The sequence below is a fragment of the Engraulis encrasicolus genome, chromosome 22 (assembly GCF_034702125.1).
Source record: "Engraulis encrasicolus isolate BLACKSEA-1 chromosome 22, IST_EnEncr_1.0, whole genome shotgun sequence".
Taxonomy (NCBI): domain Eukaryota; kingdom Metazoa; phylum Chordata; class Actinopteri; order Clupeiformes; family Engraulidae; genus Engraulis; species Engraulis encrasicolus.
The window spans coordinates 38741456-38760538 of record NC_085878.1 but is presented as its reverse complement, the minus strand read 5'-3'; the positions used below and the strand labels follow the sequence as shown (position 1 = coordinate 38760538).

The window sequence follows — 19083 nt, the reverse complement described above, 5'->3', positions numbered from 1 at the left end:
TGATACTTTTGTAACATACCTTAACTTAGTGTGTCTGAACATACTCTGCAGCTTCTGTGTTCTGTTTGTATCAAAAGAGGAATATTCTTAGGTCTCCCGATAAGGGCACACAAGCTAATGGTCTTACTAGTGGCCATACTTATATATTCTATATTCCTACATCTCCCCCTGTTTAACCCGTTAAGCAGGTTAATTCTAGCAAAGCACTATGGACCGTGATCCCCCATGGGTGCCCCCAGGAAGCGAACCCAGGTCGGCCACACAGCAGACGAGTGCCCCACCATTAGGCCACGTTAGGGCCGGAATTCTACATCCCTACATGATGCAATGGGTCTTTGGTTCAGATGCATTTCGGGATCTTCTCTCCAGCCTTCGCCACTATACGTAAGTAATGCAGAGGGTGTGCCTACTTTAGTCATCGAGGTCCTAGGTCTATCGATCAGTCCCTCCAGGATTTTGCACTGGGATTTTGTGATTTTTGCGGTCAAAATGTCTGATTTTGTGGCGGCATGTTCTCATTTTTTGCAAAGATTTTGCGGGATTTTCTCATTTTTTGCAAAGATTTTGCACCCCTTTCTGGGGTTTTTTTGGTAACTGAAAACCACAATCAGTCTAAGCAGGCTTAGCTTAAGATGTGCACGTCTCCCGCCAGCTTCATAAGAACAATGTTTCACTGTCGGCTACTGTGATAAGCGGTGGGAAATATAGCCTATGCGATCGTGGAGTTCCGTGCATGCGATTTCATCTGGGTCAATCAGAAATGGCAGTTTGCTTTAGCGTCGGGAAGAGTGTTTTTTCAAACGACAAAACTGGTTCATCATAGGCAGGTATGCATGGCTAAACTGACTTTACTGTTTGCCCAAGTGCTATCGTTTTCCTCTCGTAATACCACCGGGCGTCACTACAGTTAGGTGACCTCGCGCGCGTAAACCCATTAAAATATAGGCATAGACTTCAGTGTCTTTCAGAGCAATATGAACCGGCTTTGCTATTAAACAAAATACTTCCCTGATGTCTACTTTACTAAAATAAGCTGCATTTTGTCATATATTTTGGAGACCTCGCCTTGCCCTTTCCTTTCTGCAGAGTGCTTTTGGGAAGCGCGCGCCTCTCTCTACTCTCTCTAGTTCTCTCGCTCACACACACACAAGCGCTTGCACTCTTCGCAAGACCTATGTCACTTGACTGATCTTGTTGGATAGACCAGCAAAACTTGCAAGCCAGATAGCCAATAGTTTCGATTGTGCTGCTTGTAGAGTAGGCAAAACTGGTACAATTTAGGCTGCATTAAAGCATACACGTTAACTTTCACGTTGTGCGATGGATGGAGACAATGGAATCGCTCCCTCTCTCTCNCTCACACACACACACGCGCGACGTAATTCTCTGCACTCTTCGCAAGACCATACTGTCACTTGACTCGTCTTATTGGATACCAGCCAAACTTGTAAGCTAGATAGCCAATAGTTTCGATTGTGCTGCTTGGACTGGAGGTATTTAAACTGTTAAAATGTAGGCTGCATCCCGTTGTGCGGGTGGAGACAACTTGGGAATCGCTATAAGTTAGAGATTTTTTTAAAACATAGGCTGGCAAGATGTAGCTGCCTATAAACTCCACAGAATGTTGAAGGGGACAAAGAGGAAATTTTGCGGGAAATATGCGGCTTTACAGGAATTACGTGGCATCGTGAAATTATGCGGAATATCATTGAATTTGCATGAATCCACGCGATCGCTGAATCGCGAAAAACTGGAGGGACTGATCTATGCACTCTCAGTACTCTGTTGTGGATGCCACCACCTCCAGCCACAATCACCAGTTGGTCCCCGTCCTGTGAAGGGGGATAGGCTCTTGCCCCCCTGCCTCAGCCATCAGCAGGATATACATCCTCTTAATTTCGAAAAAAAAAAAGGGTTATGGCTGCACTAGTCAAACAAGTCCACAGGCGGACAAAGATGCGTCCGTCTATGTACTTCCGACTTGTGGACACAGGAGGGAATGACAATTTAGAGAATGCGTATCAGACGGACCGACAGACCGGCAACCGAACGACCGACTGACCGACGGACATACCCTCTTGCTAAAATGCTAGGACGCATCTAAAAAGTGTTGTGGTTACAGTAGTCAAAAATGTGTTGTTGTTGGCAGTGTTATAAGCAGCAATCTGGAATTAGGGCATTCAAATCTAGTTCTAGGTCTAGTTCTAGTTGTGACTATATTGACATTGTTGACTTGTTTATGTGATCGCAGTTGAAGTTTGCACATTATTTCATATTTTGTTAAAATACATAATAATATCATTCCTAACATCAAGGAAACTCCTTCCCAACCCATTATTCCTCTCACATCATTTTTTTTTCAGTATGGTTATAAGACCGATCTAATGATTGGGGTAACATTCTCCGTAATGACATTTTCAAAGCACTCCCATAATCAGCATGCATTGCATGCGTCTACAGGATCTATTGTTACAAGAATGAAGCTATTGGTTGTGAACGGCACACACTTGTAATCAACAGACAATCAAGTGTAGCGACTGGAATGTCCAGAGAGCTCATTCCATATCACATTAATCATGTGACCATGCACTTGACTACCCGGCTCTGATAATGAGCTTTAAGTGTGTGCACTTTTGAACTATTACCCCAATCATCTGTGGGTCAGCCCCGTCAAATGTACAACAATAGTCACATCAGATTACGGTTATATGGACCGTAAGAGCTATTCACCATTCATCAACAGGTGCTGTTTTCCATTAGCCAGGCCAAACCTGCCTAGTGAGGCAACACCTTCGCTGTTGCTTCTAGTCAGGTCAAGAGCAATGTAAATATAATTTCTGATCTCCCGAAAAAAACGGGAACTCCACCCACTTTGTCAGGCACCAGTCAACCAGTAGCAAATCATAGATAGATGGGTCAACCATGCCATTTGGGAAACGTTAATTGTTATGGTATTGGTCAGACCAGGTCTCGTAGAGATTTGAATGTCAGGCTAGGTTTCCATGGCTTTTTTGTCCCTGGAAAATCAAAGCACAACTTTGGCAGTGGCAGTTGCAAGGGCGACACCTTCAAGGAAACCAATTGTGTTCGGTTTATCTAGCAAAATAGCCCGAACTGGACTCCAAAATGCACCTGCATAGACAATCCAATGACACACTGAGGTTCTGAGGTATTAATTCAATGGCAGAGGAGAGTTGTCACCTAGTTGTGGCTCGTGTCCCTAATTAGACAAGGTTAAGTAAAGAGGGATGACCCATATTGCGTTCCCCTAAGCCCTCCCTGTCTGCACCTCCGAAGGGAGCGCCCAGTATATCCCGACTGCCCATTCGTTCCTCTTTGATTAATGCGCTGCTGCCCGTGCCTAATTCTGTCAGCCTCTGCAGCTCGGACACTTCTGGAAGGTCCAGTCGTGTCCGTGGCAACGCTGGCTGGCCACCACTGTGTTTATGGTACTAGGTGCTCGGGCTAATTTCCATTGCAAATGGGATTGGCTAATTTCGAAGTGTCTAAAGTTCAAGGCACAAGTGCAGAGTCTGATGGGGTGAGAGTGTGTGTGTGTGTGTGTGTGTGTGTGTGTGTGTGTGTGTGTGTGTGTGTGTGTGTGTGTGTGTGTGTGTGTGTGTGTGTGTGTGTGTGAGTGCGTGCGTCTGTCTGTCTGTCTGTCTGTCTGTCTGTGTCTATACCCGTATGGATATTAAAGTGTTGAAATGTGTATGAATCATAGTGTGCCCACACACAAAAAAGACACAAAGACATCTAAGGGCACTGTGCAGACATGAAGATATTCAAGGGCATAGAGCAGAGGTCAGGGATGGATGTGTCTCTTGCTGCATAGTGCAGTGCATACCAATGTCTGACTTGACAAATACGTATCTGCACGATGAATAAAGTTATGTGCATTAAATTCGACACATCACGTCCTAGAAAACTGCAGGAATGAATATGTTTCTGTTAAAAAGCATTGTTATTTGTGAAAAAAAAGAAGCAATAGCCTACATAAATAAATACATACATGATTAGCCTACATACATACATACATACATACATACATACATACATACATACATACACACATACATACATACATACATACACACTGTAAATACATAAAAGCACAGGTTTAGTTTCATTTGAACATCGTTAGCACTTGGGTTGGAGTGTTTTTCACTGTCAAGGTCTCCAGCAATTAGTAATATTTTCACTACTGAATGATTAATGATTCGCAATTACACCATTCCCTGTATGACTGTTACATTAAACCTTGTTTTCAATTGATCAATCAAGCCACTTTAAATGAAAATGGAACCTCTGCTTCGTCGAAGGAGATTCTTAATTAGTCCATACAGATGAAGAATTCTTTTAGCTTGCGTCTGCTGCCAATAAGTTACATGAACGAGAGGTAATTTGGGGAATGCCTGTGGAGTTTTTGGTCTACTTTTTAATTGGAACATCCAAATAGTCCCATTGTAGCTCCCCAATGCTCTCCAATACATATAGAAAAGAGTATTTCATTCTGCAGGTCCACTGGGATTCATATACACTGGTAGCAAATGACTTCTGAAGAAATGTCAGAGTGAAATGTAAGATTTCTAAACTTTTTACAAAATGCAGTTTTGAAATATGCAGCAAGTTCAATGTTATAAGCACATTCTATTTTCTTTTTAATCAAATGTACTTCCTGGCCAAATTCTCACTGTCAAATATTGTCTTTGCCGAAGGAATTGAAGTTTTACTACATGGGTCATTGTTAGGCAAGTAAGCTGTTTATTAATTTTTTTTTTTAGTTCTGTTTCTTTTTTACTCCAAGAATGGGCCCCTCTCTTCAGAAATGTGCAATCTTATTAAGCACTTTAGTGATTGACTGTGATGTAAGTGGAGTTAAACGTGAATGAGCAGGGCTGAGGTAGTGGAGGTAACTTTTGTAGAAGATCAGGGATTAAATGGTCCCATCTGCCGCCAGTTTGCTGACAAAACTTCCCCTCAGGAGCTGCAGAGGGAGTTCTAGTTGGCAGTCCAATCGCTGCTTACCCACAGGTTCTAGAATCATTTGGCAGTTCCACTGATGCCTACCCATGGATACAGGAATCAGCTGCCAGTTCCATCACTGCGAACCCATGGTTACTGGAACCATTCTTCTTCACAACTGACATCACCTGTCTCCAGGGCTCTAAATTAACTTTTTCCACCACCAGCCAATTTGGCTAGTGGACATTTTTTCTTACCAGCCAAACAGAAGTTCAACTAGCCATTTTTTTAATCTCGCCAAAATAAACTATGCATTAGGCTAGTTATTTTTTTTCTAATTAAATGGTCATTTTGTCCAACTGTTTCTACAACACAGATAGGCCTACACTATAGGCCTGCATAGGCTACTATATGCCTACATAATAATTAAGCATATTATAGGCCTAGGCTATATATTTTTTCATTATTTTTTAACTTCTGCTTTATTTTTTACTTTCATTACTTAGGCCTAATTAATTTGATTAGTTTTTGTTCAATTCCTCTGAAAACAGCTGAATCACATCGCACAAGCCACTCACATAACAGACCTTTAACATACAGTAACCAAGCACACAGCCAAACACTACAAAACCTCACATACGCACACCCCAAGGAAGGAGAGATGAGGGGGAAATGAGAGGAGAGAGGAGGAGCTCTTCTCCACCATGCGCAACAAAATGACAAGAGTCCTAGTTTAATTAAAAGTAAATAATATCTCGGGGATCTTCGCTTCCTTTGTTACTTCCACAGCTTCGTCGTTGGTTGCTTTTTTTTCTTTCCGATGGCGTGGGCTTTCCAACTTTGCGCCACGACTCTGAACATTTCAGAAGACAACTGAACTGACAGCTACGGTCACATTACTCTGACAGTCGGCTCTCCTCCTCTGCCCTGGTCGCTATTTCGTTCCACAACCACTCATTTTTAACGTCACTATTTACAATTACTACTAGCATTCACCAACACACAGAACCTTGCTCTAACCCCCGCCACATTCTCATCACTCGCACAAAACATAGTCTACACAACAGAAGTAGCGCTATGCATAATCTGCATAAGTCCTGTTATTGAAACGGTCAGGGTTTCGCTGCTTCAAAAATGCAGCCTGTTACAGCAAGGTTCATATAATGGCAGTAGTGACGGGGTTGTAGCGAAAGCGACGAGAGCATAGGAGGAGAGCTGCCTGTCAGAATAGTGTGAGCGCAGCTTAACTGACAGAAGGCTGGTCGTCTGAAATGTTTTCAATCCTGGCGCGCGCAACAGCATGGAGTTGACGCTCGATGCACTGGAAAGCCCACGGTGCAGAAATATTCTAGTAAGAGGAGATAGAACAGGTACATAGAAATTAACGGTGAAGATTCGTAACGCAAATATGGCGTCTACCCGCACATCTCCCGCCTTCCTGGTAACAAGAGCCAATGTGCCTGCTGAGCTGCGTTGCCAGTGATCCAATCATCTGGCTGCATCGGCGCACGCGAAATTATGCACATGCTCAGTTTTGAAAAGCCGTTGCTCTCGTGCCGTTATGGAACTACTGCGCCTGCGCTCTGTCAAAAAAACCGTGAGAAAAGTGGCTCAAAAAGCTTTATTTTGACTCGTATGACACAACCAAGTAGTCTAGATTGATCAGTTTTTCACGGTCGTTTCAACCATATGGTTTTCACAACCGCTAGGTTCCCCTCCGTCCTATACTCAGTTTCCCCATTCATTTTTCCCATTGACTCTCAGATCTGGTCTACTTAATCGCGAAATAGCACCCCGGAGGCGTCACCAAGATGGCCGCCATATGTCCCCTCTCATTCTAGAATCTCTCTGCACGGTGGGAGGCTACGTCGTGACGCTAGTGTCCATGGGTAATGTAGGAAATCTCGCCCTATAACGTTCGTCAGAGCAGCGGTTTACCGTTCATAAGTTACTGTACTCGGGCGCTACTAGCCAAATTGGCGGGTAGGTTTTTTTTTCTACTAGCCAAAATGAATTTTCACCCGTGTTTGGCGTGTTGGCGTGTGTTAATTTAGAGCCCTGCCTGTCTTAGATTAACTTTGCTTTGGTGGTGACAACTCAAGTGTGCTTTAACGCAACATACCAAAAAAAAAAAAAAGGCAATTTGGACGTGAATTGCCTGTTAATCACTTTGGCATTCTCCCTGGCGTGTGATAAATATTTCTTGGTGCGAAGGCCTTCATTTGCATGTTAATGAAGGTTAAGGGCAGGGGCCTAATCACCATGCCGCTACGTCCTGACTAATGGGGCTCCGCAGCCAGTGCATAGCCAGCGTAATGCCATTATGCTAATAGCCTAGCGCACTGAAAGAGCACGGCCAGCCGTGACCTCATAGCGGCGTGGGCAGGTCTGGGGGCTCGCGTGTGTGAAATGAACGGGCCGCCGCCGAGAACTCTGGGTAAAATAAACCAGGCTCTCCTCTCCCTGTTATTATGAGAAAGCCAATCTCACACTTAAAGTGGTCCATCAAAGTGGTGGCATACTGTTTTGACAATTACGTTGCAATCGGCCGCCGTCTATTTTCACACTTCAGAGTCTAATGGCTTGTGAGATGGACGGTAATTTGTTCTGCCAATAATTCCACGTCTTACTTTCGCTCACTGATTGCGAAACATGACTCTTCAGGTGATCCCGCTGCTCGAAGGACACTCACTAATTAGATGTTGAGATTGAATAAAAGTCGTGATATGGAAAACCCAAAGTTGAGTGTAAGTTTGCGGTTTTACATTTGTATTATCAAAATATGTTTTTACTTATTGCATATTTTTGGGGGGACATCATTTATTTATTTATTTTCCTCATGCACTTGTGTAGAGCATTTTCATTACCAAGCTGTTCAGCACATTTAAATGTAGAACAAAATAAAAATCCTTTTTGGCTAAAGATGCCACTATCAGAAGACTGTCTAAAGCATTGAGTCTCAACCTTTTTTGAACAAACACCCCCTTGACCTCATCATAAGCCTGCCAACACCACCTTAGTATAGCCAAATAAAGTACACTGAAACAAATTATTTGTTGGCGGAACATAAAAAAATTATGGAAAGTATTTCCATCCAATTTGATTATGCTACCTTAGCAAGAAATGTTTTTGTTGAGTCACATTAAGGTCAATATGTTGGACCAACATAACATGTAAGTGTAACTGTGACCTAAGTACAAGGGGTACAGCCAACATAACTTTTAAAGGTTATTTCAACCTTAATAGAAAGGGTTAATCCATCATAACTTTTACATGTTGCTCCAACATATTTGGTTTAGGTCTGGATGAACCAACTTCATGGGGTAGTTACAGCAGTATTTACATTGATAGACTCAACAAAGCAACATCTTGCTATGGTAGCATAATCAAATTGGATGGAAATACTTTCCATAATATATTTATGTTCCCACAACAAAATATTGTTTGGATTGTTCAACACATCTAATTAACTGTATTAAGACAATACTTGTCAAGCCACATGAACATCAAACATAATAAAAGTCAATCATAAAATCAATATACCTTAATTAATTAAACATTCATTGTTGTCCTTATCAGTTCAGATCAAGCTAGAAAACACCTCAAGGCACACGCATCTACCAATATGCATGTCAGCCAAGTTCGTCAGTTGTAAGTTGGTTCCAGTTGAGCCTATAAGACCAACTACAATAAAGTTACACGCGATAAAGTTGAAGAATTAGTTGCCTTTATTTTTTCATTGCACATGTAATGATCAAAGCAAGATACAAAATGAGGGTACCTCTTCAAGTGCAAATGAGAAAGATTAATTTCTCAATTTCTCTAAAAACTCTTAAAAAAAAGGTACACTGTGCAGGAAACGGTCAAAAAAGGTACTGCAACTATGCTGCTCATTAAAACTGGGCTGCCTATTGCCAAATTTGATCTTTTCATGAAAGTTTGCTAAGTAATAAACAAATATTCTATAGTATGGCCCAAATACAGTCATTTTTGCAGCTAAAAATGGCAATTTCTTGATATTCAAAATGGCCAAGATCCCAGTTTCATGTATGAAAAGTGCAATTTTTCCCAGTCATAATGAATACTAAGAATATGATGGTGGTTAGGGTGCATCAGATGCCCCCTATGAAAAGATATTGCCTTGGCCCTATAGTAAAAATGTTCTACACCCAGTAAAAACACACTGTGTAAAATATTTTGAAATTTGGATGAAGTCTACCGGGGCCACCAGCCCCATGAAAATAGAAAATAATGGTGATAGTCAGAATCTTGGAATAGAAATGGACATTTTGCTGCATAAAGCTACCCAATAAAAACATATTGTCTCAGCTGTGTGATAAAAATGTTCTATGCACAGTAAAATCACTGTGTAAAATATGTTGAAATTTAGATGAATTCTACCGGGTCCACCAGACCCATGAAAATACAAAATAATGGTGATGGTGATGGGCAACCTGGATTCCAAAGCTGAAGTCCAGTGCCACATATTCCAAATGACATACCTAGTTTTACCTTTCCAGTTAGGGCAATGGGGCACCTAAGTCTCGCCCTTCTACTTCCGATCCATGGGGCTGGAGTAGGGATGCACGATGTCAAAAATTTCAGCCGATACCGATATCCGATATTGATATTGCAGTTTTGTCCGATAACCGATATTAACCGATACCGATGTTTTTCTTTTCTTTTTTTTTAAAGAGATGACAATGATGCAAACAAACATAATTTTTGAATGTCCTCTTATTTCCAAAAACACCTTTTATCTCCCTGTGATAAAATTAGATAAAAAATAGAGACAAATTAGAAGACAAACGTTGAAAGTCACCATCAAGTCCAATGTTTTAGAACAGTAACATATTAAAAAAAACATCGGCGTTAACATCGGCCCAGTTTTACCCATCGGACCGATGTCCGATGTGTTGAGAAATGTCAAATATCGGCCGATACCGATACATCTGGCCGATACATCTGGCCGATACATCGTGCATCCCTAGGCTGGAGCTCTCAAAATTTTGAATGAGAGTTAATGGAGCGAGTCAAGCTAAATCCTCATCCCGTTTGGCATGTGCTCCGGATTTCACATATGATGACAGTGAATTTGAAAGGTTTGGATTTGCGTCGTAAGACCACTCATTTTCGACACGCAAGAAATGTTTTTTAGCTTTTGTGCAAAACTATGTTAGAGACTACACGTGCGCCTCGCATATCTGACGTGAACCGAGGCACAGCCAACCCTACCGCTGCACTGCGGCTTAAGTGGCTGCACGTCGGACATGCGACGTCTATTGTGTAGTCCAAATAATTGTATATTTTTGCACACACACAACTCAAAAATCGCTTGCCAAGTGAAGTCAACAAGCACACCATTGGTTGTTATTAATTCTGAGGCACAGCATATGTATGATCGACGGGGAAATGCGAGGTGGGTCGGAAAATAGCTTTGATCAGTCCATTACAGCCCAGTCAAAAGTTTTTGCGTTGCCAGCCCCATAAGCCGCCCGGAAGGGGTGGAGACTTAGGTGCCCCATTGGACAGGTAAAACCAGGTAATTTGAAATCTGTGGCACTGGATTGTAGCTTTTGAATCTAGGTTTGACATTTGGTACGTTTACATGAGGCATTTAAATCCGATTTAACTCACTTTAAATCTCATTAAAACTTAATTCCACTTTAAAAACATCATGTAAACACTTACCGAACAGGATTTAAGTTTATTCCGATTTAAACTTAAGTCCGATTAAAGTGGGTGGTTTATTCCTCTTTTAAATCTGATTAAACACGTTCCTCTGTCATGTAACCTTTTAATCAGAATTACAATAAATCCGGTCGTTCCACGCATGCTCGTTGACCACACGATGGCGCCAAGAGCCCGTGCTCTTTGTCAGTGAGAAAAAGATGGCGGCACTTCCTGTTGATTTTCACATGAAAGTTTTGCTTAATTTAAAGTCCCTAAGCGACTATAAATGTTGTGGCTTCCATATATTGATGTAAGTGCCCCACGAAGTAATTAAGCACAACAAAGTTACTCCACATCACCCTTTCACCAGTTCGTTTTTCTAAGCTAGGAGGGTGCTAACTAGCATTTGAAAGAACCAGACCCAAAGGGGATTTTACCAGCCTTGAGTCCACTGAGGGAATTCATTTTCGGGCTGAAGATTAGCTTGTGTCCCAGTAGTTCCCCGGAGGTTTGGCGACCACGCCCCCACGCCTTATTTGGCTCACTCAGCACGTGCGTCCTCAGTCCAATCGCAATGCTTTATTTTCCCCAGACGTTTAATCGCATTTAAGTGAAATTGCCATGTATACACGTCGCAAAATAACTCTTAATCCGATCTACTTAAATCCGATCTATTAGATCCGATTCAAAAACATCATGTACACGTAGCAATTGTCTTAAAACAGAGGTGGACAAACCGTGTGACACATTTGCCCCAGCCAATATAATGAACCAGCTGAGCCTAATTACCACTTAAGCCAGGTTGATGAGGTAATTAGTTAAATCACCTGTATTGGGAGCACAAACAGAAGGAATATCTAAGCAGGTTGTGTATTCAGTCGATCCACTTACACAGACTTCAGTCTCAGGACAGACTGATGGTCAAACTGCTATATTTAGGCAAATTTGCTCTTTTGCAACACAATATCAATTCCTTGCTGCCTTGGACCACTAGTATCTACTAGTGCTAGTATCAAGCAAGATATTGCAAAGCTGCATGACTGTTATATTTGTTTATTATATGGTTGTGACGTCATCGGTCGAATGCTCCATTCATTTCAACGGGGCTCCCCAACGTTCGCACGTCTGTTATTTTTCGATAACGGACGGGTTGGTCTATAACAGACCGCTGTCAATGGCAACAAGACTTTTCACTGCTAAAGCGACTTTTCAACAAGACTCTAATCAGCTGCTGTGATAGACAACACCTGTTGTCCTGGCTACCTAGCTGTTGCCTAGCGGTGTTCCACAACGGCACTGTTTTGTTTTGCGCAGCAACAATCTTTTAACATTAAAAACTATAATAGACTTAACATTAAATAGGCCTAAAGAAATGTCCCCGCCATGTGTGAATCATTTAAGTATATCCATCTAATAAGCGGGTTAACTTTCGGCGAGTCGGTCGCTTTGTGGAATAGCAGCACTTCAGAGAGAACAAGACCCCTCCGCTCCGCGTCGGGGTCTAAAGATTCTCTCTGTCGTGCTGCTATTCCACGGTAGCGACCTTCTCGCCGAACGTTAACCCTTACGTGTTTCACCTGTGGGCCTACAATTCATGGAGGAACATCTGTACTAAAGCTGTGAATGTTCCTTGGAATGCCTAGGCTACAAGGCAGTCAATACAACTGTATTGAAGAGTGCCATTACTCCACAGCACACAAGTGAAAAGTGAACACTGCACACTGCACACAACAAAATTGCATTTATGCCTCACCCGTGCAAGGGGGCAGCCGTTAGTGGCGCCCCATGAGGAGCAGTGCGGTGGGACGGTACCATGCTCAGGGTACCTCAGTCATGGAGGAGGATGGGGGAGAGCACTGGTTGATTACTCCCCCCACCAACCTGGCGGGTCGGGAGTCGAACCGACCTGGCGGGTCGGGAGTCGAACCGGCAACCTCTGGGATGCAAGTCTGACGCCCTAACCGCTCACCCATGACTGCCCACTTAAATGCAGGTTTTGGGAAGCCACTCTTTCCAACATCACATACAGTTGTATTGTATGTACTCTATTGAACTACTGCAGGGATTTCTTGAAAAAACATAAGTCATTCCAAGGAGCATTCATAGCTTTAGTACAGATGTTCCACCAGGTATTAACAGCTACCTGTACAATCCTAGGCCCACAGGTGAAGCACACAAAAGTCATACAACTTCGCAATCTCTTGCTTGATACTGGCAGTGGGTCAGCTGGTTCATTACGGTATATTGGCTATATTTGGAATATGTGGCACTGGACTTTGGAATCCAGGTTGTCCATCACTATCACCATTGTTTTGTATTTTCATGGGCCTGGTGGACCCAGTAGAATTAATCTAAATTTCAACACATTTGCCACAGAGTGATTTTACTGTGCATAGAATTTTTTTATCACACAGCTGAGGCAATTTGTTTTTATTGGATAGCTTTATGCAGCAAAATGTCCATTTCTATTCAGGGCTGGATTGGGCGATAAATAGGACCCGGGCACTTTCGGATTTAAGGGGGCCCCCTCATTATTATTAGTGCCGGAGAACTGACTCACCGGTGGGCCCCGCACCGTCATGGGCCCCTATTTTCAGTAATGTAAAAAATAAAACAATGGGGGCCCACAAGGGTGCGGGGCTCACCGGGAAATGCCCGCCATGCCAGATGGCCAGTCCAGCCCTGTTTCTATTCAAGATTTTGACTATCACCATTATTTTCTATTTTCATGGGGCTGGTGGCCCCGGTAGACTTCATCCAAATTTCTAAATATTTTACACAGTGTGTTTTTACTGGGTGTAAAACATTTTTACTATAGGGCCAAGGCGATATCTTTTCATAGGGGGCAACTGATGCACCCTAATGGTGGTGCTAAGTATTCATGAAAAAGGTAACATTAGTGAATGGGTAGCATGAATTCTGGAAATAAACAACTAAGAATCTTACAGTGTACATTTAATAGCAGTGCAAAAACTGATGAAACAGACGGTTAGAATGAAACAGAAATTTGAAAGTGTACTTCCATTCTGGAAGGTAACAGAGATTAAGAGCATAAACCAAAACAAACACTGTAATGGCCACAGGTACGTTACCAATGTCGTTGAGGACTCTGCCGATCACACGCACACGAAGACAATACGTTTCAGCTGGACCGTCCAGATCAACATCCTGGAAAACAGTAAACAAAACCCATGATTGAAGCCGTAAGCGGTATTTGTGGGCGCAAGTTTGGGGCATTTCTGTCCACCCTAACACACCCAGAGATGGGAAAAGTAGTATAGTAGTATATTTAGTATAGTTTATGAAAGGTATGAGGAGGATGTTGACTTGTGTGCCCTCACACTGCCTGTTTAGGCAATTGAATGTGAGATCAAACTGATGTTCAATTACCTCTCTTCGTTTTTGGTGTGGCTATGACCCCATTCTGGAGTATGTTTCTCAACAGCATCATTGGTAACTACAGTAAAAACTTTGCTTGCATGCAATTTCCCATTGGCAAAATACCAAGTCGCTAACTAACAACGGTGCTTTTGAGAAACAGGGTCATAATCTTTTCACGAGTGTTGGTGAGAAACTTTACACATACAGCTAAGTACACAGTGTGCAAAATTGTTACAATACATTACATTACACTTAGCTGACGCTTTCATGTATTCAAAGCGACTTACATTTATTACTTTTCAGGGTATTGGTTACAGGCCCTGGCGCAATGTGGGGTTAGGTGCCTTGCCTTAGGCACTTTAGCCATGGATGGAGATGTAGTGACAGGTCAGGGGAGATTCAAACCTGCAACCAATAGATTGAAAAACCAACTCTCTAACCACTAGGCCACGGCTGCCCCACCAGCACAATTATTAGTATTTTGAACATATTGGCCCTTTAAGGCACATTGTCAACCAAAAATTGCATGAGAGAGAAAGATATGTCAAACCCCACCCATCCAATGCAAAAGAGTCTGCTCAAAGTTTGGTTTCCTAAGGGGGAGTTGTCTAAGGTGAAACTATGAGAAAACTATTACCCTACAGCACGATCGTATTCCAGAACTAAAACCTATATTGAGTTTAAGTTTTCTTCTAAGATAACTTCTGCTGCTTCAGTAATGCGGCCTTCGCAATGTGCCACAGCAAGTGCAACACCCTCATGGGTAGATAGAGACCTGCAGAGATCTACAAATCAGAGATGACTGGTGTTGGATTGAACGTGAAATTTGGCAAAGGGTTTGTGATGATGTGAGGGTGCTTTAGCAAAGCTGGAATTGGGCAGATTCGTGTTTGCAAAGAACACATAACTGAGGCCAAGATGGCACATCAATGCAAGAAGGTTTGGTGTGTCCTCCAGCAGTGTCCAGAACGTGGATGAGATGCCAGGAGACATGTCAGGTAGCACAGGAGGAGCCCACCAGAGCCCAACAAAATTAGCCTCGCAGGCCACTGATGTGTGCGATCTCCCTATGCCACCTAATAACGAAAAAGACAGATCTAGCTGCCGAGTTGTAACATACCACTTTGTCTGGCTCTTCATTCAGGTAGACCGTCAGCTCCTCAGCATGCACTCCCTCTTCACATCAATGTTGTCAGTCTGCGTATGAGGGCCGGTCAATGTATGCCAGGAAACAAACATGCAGGAAAAACATTTTAACCAACAGGAAGAATAAACGCAGTACAGGTACAACCACATTAAACAAAGGACACATCTCATTTATCTAGTAGCGTAGTGTATTGTTGGTACTGGCAGTGAAGTGGTACAGTACGTCACTGTTTGATATGGCATGGTGCAGCTCTGACACTTTTCCATTAGCCCCAAGTACTCGGTACCATTTCAGCACTCAGCCCTGGTTCCAAACGTACTGAAGTGATGCCAAAATGTGACGTCTGACCTTAAAAAGGTACACTGTGCAGGAAATGGTCAAAAAAGGTACTGCAACTACGCTGCTAATTGAAACTGGGCTGCCTATTGCCAAATTTGACCTTTTCATGAAAGCTTACCAAGTAATAAACTAATATTTTCTAGTATGGCCCAAATACAGTCATTTCTGCAGCTAAAAATGACTATTTCTGGAAATTCAAAATGGCGGACCATGGAGAAGATCCCCCTTTTCATGTATGAAAATAGCAATTTTTCCGTCATAATGAATACTTAGAATTTGATGGTGGTGGTAAGTATTCATGAAAAAGGTAACATCAGTGAATGGGTAGCATGAATTCCGGATATAAACAACTAAAACTCGTACACAGTGTACCTTTAATTCCCCTGATCATTTCATGGGAATCGCAAGCCAGACAGACATGAGAATCAAATAAAAAAATAAAATAATAATAAAACAGAGCAGCAACCACATCAACTGACCTGCAAAAGACTGTTATATCATTGCCCAGGACTGCTGTGTGTAAAGCCAGCTGTAGTTAGAACCGAGGTGAAGACAATGAGTTCAAAACTGGCTGAAGGATTGAAATTAGTGGGAGAAATGCAATATGATCCAAGACACCCTACTTCTCCCCATTACATTAGATCTTGAAATTTTAGCATTACTGTGATGCATGGCAGTGTGCATGTTTTACCTGAGTCATGGGCACCAGGATCCTCTGTATCTTCCTTGCATGAGAAGCACCTTTCTTGCTGAAGACCCGGAGCAGTGTTGTTGAAAGACCATCCAGCTCTGAGAAGAAATTCAACAGCAAACCAACTGTCATGATCCTCTTGAACTTGGCACTTAACTTGAAACAGGGCACAAAACACATACCTACAAAATACTTGTAACTTAAGACTTGTGACAAAGGTTACAAAAAGGCCTGATGGTCTTACTAAAATGAGGAAATAAACACACACAAAAAATCAACAAATAACTTACCTCGCACATGTTAAAAAGAGCAAGCCATCTGGATTTAAAAACTGCAATCGTGGGGGCATCACAAATTACTTCATGCCTTCAATGAGCAAAGGTCTTGGTCAGTTGAGCTGAGGACCCAAACGTCTTGAATTTCTGTTGTGACCAGAAAGACAGATAAACTAATATAGGTGAAGGAGACAGCTATGCAGAGAAAAATGTAAAATAATTACAACAGATTTCACACACACACACACACACACACACACACACACACACACACACACACACACACACACACACACACACACACACACGAGCTAATAGTCATAGATTAGATACTACACAAGAACTTTCATCACCTTTTTCAGGGGCACTTTGTGAGAGGTAGCTGAGGTGAGGACCCTACAAACATCTTGAATGCTGAGGAATTAATATAGGTGAAAGAGACAGTTATGCAGAGAACAAAAACCCAAATAATAGTAACATATTCTACATAGAAATTCAGTAAATGATTAATTACAAAAAATAACAAATTAACAGTATTTATATTTGCAACAATATGCATTTCTACCTCACTCAAGGTACAGTATATATTGAATGTAAATGCACTGGAATATCCTAAAGTGATCATTGATACAAAAAACTTGCTATGTCCTTTTCACACAACAAATGTAGAAGATCGAGTTTGAGGGAATGAGGGACAGAAGGGCGTTTGCATGTGTGTTTCACTAGATAATACTGGGATTTACTTTCAACTATTTCAAAGGTCATAGCCAATTAGGCCTACATACATTATGACCCACGACATGAATCAAACCAGCTGCAAACTGCAGCATCTAGTTCTACACACGACGCACCCATTGAAACGCGCACCCATACAGAAGCACACACAGCCCCTTCTGTCACGCAGTCTCGTCTCGTCTTTTTTCAAACCGAAAAGTTCCACCGGCTAATCAACATTTACTGTGGCCGTACACACACAGTCAGACGGAGCAATACCAAAAATCAGCGGTAACTTTACTTCCCCTGTGTCATTGATGTGTGTAGAGCTACTGATGGTATCTACGACTGTCCTGGATACATTTGAAATCAGACGCACGGGTCTCGCAACGTCAATGCATAGAACTGATACAACGTTAATGAACCAGCTGTTGTCACCTAGCATAAATTAGCTAGCTGCCCGTTATGGGCTGCCGGGTAGTTTATTTCGCTGTAACACGCAAAGTAACCGAAAATAATGTCACACATGCAAATATGCATACAGTACAACATGGGTGACAGCTTCCAAACTCCCAACAATAGTTAAAACAAGGAGACTATATCGATAATTAGCCGCTAACCAGTTTGAATTGGTGAGAATTAGCCAGCTAAGCTTACTCTCTTGCTCATAAAACGTAGGCCTATGCCTTGATGCCAAAACTAAGTACACTAACGAAACGGGTGATATAAATGTGATTCTAGGAAAGTCCTGATAAATGCAAACAGCCCTACAGTGGTTTACTTTTTTGACTTACCCGCCTTCAGAGTGTCCGCGGATATGTATTCAGTCAAGAACTCGGCAAGCTCGTTGTTTCCGGCTGTCACACACAATCCGCACACTACTGCCACCATCTGTTCTGGCGTTGTAAAAGCCATTGGTCATCTTATCCAAAGGAATTAGGTTGTGACAACATTACTGGATTTGGGGAAGTCGTTGGTTATTGGGCATCATGCTAAAGTTACATAACTTCATTATGCCCAATCACAAAACATAATTATTCATGGTAGAAGTGACATGTTTCCCTTTGATTAATTTAACATACACAACATATGGCTTTTTTCAGTGTAGACTGATGCCGCTCAATGGGAACTACCACTCAGCTGAATCCCTCTCAATGCACCTCTAGTGCCCCCCAACATCCCCTCGGGGCTGTAGCACACCCGTTGAGGAACACTAGTCAAAAGCCTAGAGGCATTGGACCTTGAACTGCATTTCTCTTCTTTTCTACATACCTAAAGACCAATGGCCAAACACGAGATACCCCAACTAAGGAAGAGCACACACACAAACCAAGTAGTCAATAAACAAGCAGCAAGAAGCAGCAAGCATGCACAGAACGCAATCCTTTTCCATGGCACGCGAACACACTCAGTCCTTTCTGCGGTAAGCACAAACACAGCAAACACACACATACACACAGCTCTTTCGACCGAACAAAGCATACAACTGAACTCACACTCAACTAATTTAACTCCACAAGCTGTCAAACTCACACACACTCTGTCTCTCTCTCTCACACACACACACACACGGCCCTCTTCCAAGCAGACGTGCTGAATTGATCAGTGGCAGGTCTTGTAAGTTGTCGGCGTGGTAACAGCTCTTTAGCGGGGGGCCACGAGTCGCTCTTGAGAATGACTTTGGCGACTAATTGAACGCCGCTGAGAAGAGGCCAAGTCTGGAGAGAGAGAGAGAGAGAGAGAGAGAGAGAGAGAGAGAGAGAGACAGACAGAGGGAGAGAGAGGGAGAGAGAGAGGGAGGGAGAGAGAGAGAGAGAGACAGAGAAAGAGAGGGAGAGAGACACAGATAGAGAGAGAGTAAGAGGGGGGATACAGAGAGAGAGAAAGAGAGAGAGAGA

General features: G+C 42.5%; 1 long non-coding RNA gene across 2 annotated transcripts; it reads right to left on the bottom strand.

Moving 5' to 3' along the window:
- Positions 1–13745: 13745 nt before the first annotated feature.
- LOC134438531 (uncharacterized) lies at positions 13746–16896 on the bottom strand. 2 transcript variants are annotated; one of them, XR_010032611.1, is made up of 5 exons: positions 16825–16896; positions 16487–16618; positions 16197–16294; positions 15140–15216; positions 13746–13806 (listed from the first exon to the last, which is right to left on the bottom strand). It is a non-coding gene; the product is annotated as an uncharacterized LOC134438531 (long non-coding RNA). The 2 variants fall into 2 exon arrangements; XR_010032610.1 differs by lacking the exon at positions 16825–16896 and having other exon boundaries at positions 16487–16748.
- Between the last annotated feature and the right edge of the window lie 2187 nt (positions 16897–19083).